Below are 4,860 nucleotides of genomic sequence, written 5' to 3' on the forward strand. Positions count from 1 at the left end.
GGCACAGGCCCGGGTTGCGGGCTGGATGCCCAGTGTGGGGCGTGCAGGAGGCAGCCGATGCATGGGTCTCTCTCCTCATGGATGTTTCTCTCTCTCTCTCCCTCTCCCTCCCTCTCCCTGAAATGAATACAAATCTATTCTTAAAAAACGAGACAGTCAGCAAAAGGAAAAGGAGGCAGGTCGAACCCAGGGCCCCAGGGGCCAGATGAGGTTTAGGGACACGAAGCAACTGGCGGGAACCAAACCCCAACACTGGCCAGGCTGCGGCTTTGGCAGAAACCTCCCTGGAAAAAACAACAGGAGAGCGTGGCCGCGTGCCTCCCCCCGGAGCCAGAGAAAATATCTGGAAGTCGTTTCCGGTCTGTCCCGTGAAACAAAGAGGCGTTTTTCTTTTTTAAAAAACAAAAAAAACTCCCAAAAAACCCAGAGGCTTGGACCAGGTGCTGGCTGGCAGGAGGGGCGGGGATTAAGGCGTCGGTGAGCAGAACACAGTGAGAGGTGCCGTGTCCATCACGCTGGGGCGTGTCCCGCGGGTTCACGCAGCTCCGGGGGGGCCGGGCCGACTCCGGTGGGGGAAGAGGGGTGGGGGGTGTTGGGTCCACTCCCCCCACCCCGGTGGGTGCAGGGGCCGCCCTGCTCCCCTGGGCAGCCTGGGAGCCACGCTCACTGGAGGAGCAGTGGGCCGCGTGGTCCCCTCCGGGAGACGCCGTTGCCATGACGACAGAGGTCTCCAGGTCCCCGCAGAAACTGGACTCTTGAGCTTCTGCGGGCGGCGGGCGGGGCTCGGGAGGGTCCGTGGTGACTGGGATGCAGGAGCCCCAGCCAGGGTCGGGCTGGAAGGTCTTGCAACCAATCAGAAGAGCCCTGTCCTCGGGTGACCCTGCCACCCGCCCTCGGCGTGGAGAGGGGGGGTGGGTGGGGACACCCACGGGCCACATCAGCAGCGAAGAACTTCCAGGAGGAAAACAGTACAAAGGCAAGCGGAGGGGTAGCCCTACCGCCGCTGGGTCTCGATAGGAAATAATGAGACGTTAACACAAAACGTTTAGACGTGCGACGCTGACCGCCGCAAGGATGCCCGGGGACCAGGGCGGCCCAAAGACGCCCCCGGCCAAGCGTCACGTCTGTTTCCTGGACATGACGCAGGGGCGAAGGGTGGGGTCGGCCAGGGGAGCCCTGGGCGGCTGGGATTGGGGGTGAGGGTGGGAGGGGGCCACGTGGGGAACAGATCTGTCCACCATCGCAGCCGGCACGCTGCTGCCACACTGCTGAGGGCATCACCAGCGACCACCCATCCAAGGTAATCCGTCCAAGGAAACCCCCACGGAGAAAAAAAAGGGGGTGGGGGGATGGGGGACGAAGGAGAAGGAGACGGAGGCCACGCTTGTCACTTGTGTGACTGGTGGAGAGAGAGCCCTTTGCCGGAGGAGGGGGACCCGGTGCACAGCAGGAATGCCCAACAGTCTTTAAAAATTCCAAATGCAAAAACTTCGGTTATCAAATCGTGGAAAACGGCAGATACATCGGGTCTTAGCAAAAAGGGGGGAGCTCTGGAAATCTGGACACGGCGATTCTTACAGTTTCCAAAAGATTCAAAAAAAATAACCGCGTACAGAGACCGGGAAACGGCCCTGGGAGAGGCTGCCCTTTCCGCCCGCGCCCGCCGGCCACACCTCGGCGGGAATCGTCGGGGTTTTGGTTTCTCTGTGGGGTTGGTGTGCGTGTGTCTGACTCGTTTTACCAGTTGTCCAGGAAATCAAACCCCGTCTTCAGGATGACACTGCTCGCGCTGACCTGCGGGAGAGACAAAAGCAGCCGCGTAAGCAGAAGGACTTTTTTTAGGGCCGAGTAACCTAAAAACAGCATCTCGTTTAAAATGACCCAAATGAAGGAGCCTGCTTCCGTCCGCGAGGCTCCCTGACCGCCCTTTGCCTCGGCGCTTGGAGCCAGAAAATTTAAAAATCAGGTTCACTGCGACCGACATGCCTGGATGTGGGGTTGGGGGGACGAGAAGAGATAAACCAAAGAACGTATATACTTATAGGCACAGCCCATGAAGACCTCAGGGGATGGGGAGGGGAGATCTCTGTAATACTATCAACAATAAAAAAATAAAAAAAAAATCAAATTCAATGCAAGCTACACTCAGCCCGGATCCACACGCTCCCCTCTGTCCCCGGGCATGTCTGTGAGCAGCTTCTAGACCAGTGGTTCTCAACCTTGGCTGCACATTAGAATCACCTGGGAATCTTTTTAAAATCCTGATTTCTGGGCCTCATCCTCCGGAAATTCTGTTTCTTCGTGACTCATGTTGTGGCCCCACCCCATAACAAAGAAACAGAATTTCCGGAGGATGAGGCCCAGAAATCAGGATTTTAAAATGATTCCCAGGTGGGGTGGGGGTAAGGGGAAGAGATCAACCAAAGGACTTGTATGCAGCCCACCCACCTTTGCGGCGCTGGGTTCGGAGAACAGCTCATCCGCCACCACCTCCCCATCGATGGGGCCGGCCCCGGGGGAGAGCTGCTGGCCCACGGGCTCCGAGGGGGCTCCCTCCTCCGACACCCCGGTGCAGGCCCGGACGGGCGGGGGTCCCTCGGGCTGGACGCCGGCGCCGGGAAGGGCCAGCGGCTCCGCCCGCAGGTGGCCCGGCCGCTCCGCCCTTGGCCTTCCCTGTCCCTTGGGGGCGGGGGTCCGGCCTGTAGCTGGCGGGCAGCACCTTCTCCCCCTTCTCCATGGACTTGATCTGGCTGGGGGGTCAGGCGAGGGGGAACTCGGCCTCGGGCCCCCTCCCCCGCGGGACCGCTCGGCGTTGATCTTCCCAGAAGGCGGCCTCCTTCGTCCCTTCCGGGCGGGCCCCAGGGCGTCCAGGCTGGAGGGACTTTGCCGCCCCTGGGCCGGCCGGAGGGCCTGGGGGGGCTTGGCAAGGCTTTTGAACGGCGGGCGGGGGCTCGCTGGCGGGGCCGCCGCTTGGCCTCCTGGATGGAAAAGGGAGGAAACCCTGAACTCCAATCTGGCTCTGCCGCGGGGGAACGGGGGGGGAGAGAACAGAGACGACCCTTAGAACCCCGGGGACAGGTGCACAGCGCACACAGCCCCCAGCCCAGCAGCGAGAACCAAGCCTTGTTGTCCATTTTCTAGAACTCTCTCTCTCTCTCTCTCTCTTTTTAAAATATATCTGTATTGATTTCAGAGAGGAAGGGAGAAGGAGAGAGAGAGAGAGAAACATCAACGATGAGAGAGAATCATGGATCGGCGGCCGCCCGCACGCCCCACACTGGGGATGGAACCTGCAACCCGGGCACATGCCCTGACCGGGAATCGAACCCTGACCTCCAGGTTCATAGGTCGACGCTCAACCCCTGAGCCACGCCGGCCGGGCCTCAGTTTCCTGTTTATGGGCTCCCGATACGGGTAACAGAGAAGCACAAGTCCTGTGATGAGATCCAGGGGTGGTGACCAGGCCACAAAGGACTCAAGTTCAAATCCCAAGCACAGAGCCCTGGCCGGTGTGGCTCAGTGGATAGAGCGGCGGCCCACGGACTGAAGGGTCCTGGGTTCGATTCCGGTCAAGGACACGTATACTCAGTCGCAGGCTCGAACCCAGACCCAGAACGGGCCGTGTGGGGAAGGCAACCCATCCATGTGTCTCTCTCACCTCAGTGTCTCTCTCTCTTTCCCTCCCTTCCACTCTCTCTAAAAACCAATGAAAAAAAAAATACCCTGGGGTGAGGATTAACAACATCCCCAACAAAAAGCCGGGGCCACCAGGAAAGACGCCCGCGTGGACAGCACAGCCCAGCCCAGCGTCTTTCCGAATTCCACGACAGAACAGACACAGAGATGCTGGTTTCTTTAAATAAAGCTCTGACGTGGGGAGCAAGCCTCGCCTTTGATGTGGAAATTGCGGAGTGAGGAGGACAAGTGAGGCCTTCGTCCAGCCCCGGGCTTTTTTGGGAGCAGCAATTTCTCCCGCGGGATCCTGCGTAGAAGCCTCAGGAAAGCCAGGCCGTCTGCCTGCGTGGAGGGGAGGGGAGGGGAGGGGAGGGGAGGCCAGGCCGGGCAGAGGCACAGGGTGAGCCCCAGGCCGCGGGCAGCACTGGGCTGGGCGTGACCTTCTCGAGCTGGACGGTCCTGCTCCCTCCACGTCCCCGCTCCTCCCGGGAGGCGTCCCCTGGCGAGGAGACGGGGCTGGGCGGGTTGACCTGGTTTGGGCGCTTTGGGATGAAGACGAGGAAAGCCAGAGCTTACGGGAGGAAAACAGCCCCGAGTATCTGACCCTGAGTCCTCCCCCCCGGGCAGATGTTGTGTTCTGTTGTGCAAGTGAGACATGACCACCATCTCCTTTAAGAAACAGCCCTCCTGGCCCGGCCGGGGCGGCTCAGTGGTTTCACGTTGACCGATGAACCAGGAGGTCAGGGTTCGATTCCCGGTCGGGACACATGCCCGGGTTGTGGGCTCGATCCTGAGTGTGGGGCATGCAGGAGGAAGCCGATCCACGATTCTCTCTCCTCATTGATGTCTCTCTCTCTCTCTCTCTCCCTCTCTCTCTTCCTTCCTCTCTGAAATAAAAACTATATATATATTTGTAAAACAGTCCCCCTTGACCAATGCGGGGGTGCTGGGTCTCCTCCCACAGCCCCCCAGACCCAGGGGTTTGTTTGTAGTGCGTAAAGCGCACCCCGTGGGGAAGGCGCGGGAGGAAGGGAGAGGAGGAGACGGGCCTTTTCTCCTGTTAGATCTCGTCTCCCTCGGTCCCAGGCCTCCAGCGTTCCCGGGCTGAGCGGGTCGGGGACTGCCAGGGGCTGCGACCTCCTCCCCTTCGACCTGCCTCTGAAGGTCACTCCACTGGCCGGCTCG

At 60.3% G+C, this 4,860-nt stretch overlaps 1 long non-coding RNA gene across 1 annotated transcript; it reads right to left on the reverse strand.

Moving 5' to 3' along the window:
• Positions 1–1,442: 1,442 nt before the first annotated feature.
• On the reverse strand, positions 1,443–2,838 carry LOC102442554. The gene is made up of 2 exons (XR_002827663.1): positions 2,449–2,838; positions 1,443–1,794 (listed from the first exon to the last, which is right to left on the reverse strand). It is a non-coding gene; the product is annotated as an uncharacterized LOC102442554 (long non-coding RNA).
• Positions 2,839–4,860: the final 2,022 nt, after the last annotated feature.

The sequence above is a fragment of the Myotis lucifugus genome, unplaced genomic scaffold, assembly GCF_000147115.1.
Source record: "Myotis lucifugus unplaced genomic scaffold, Myoluc2.0 scaffold_2289, whole genome shotgun sequence".
In the NCBI taxonomy this organism is placed as follows: domain Eukaryota; kingdom Metazoa; phylum Chordata; class Mammalia; order Chiroptera; family Vespertilionidae; genus Myotis; species Myotis lucifugus.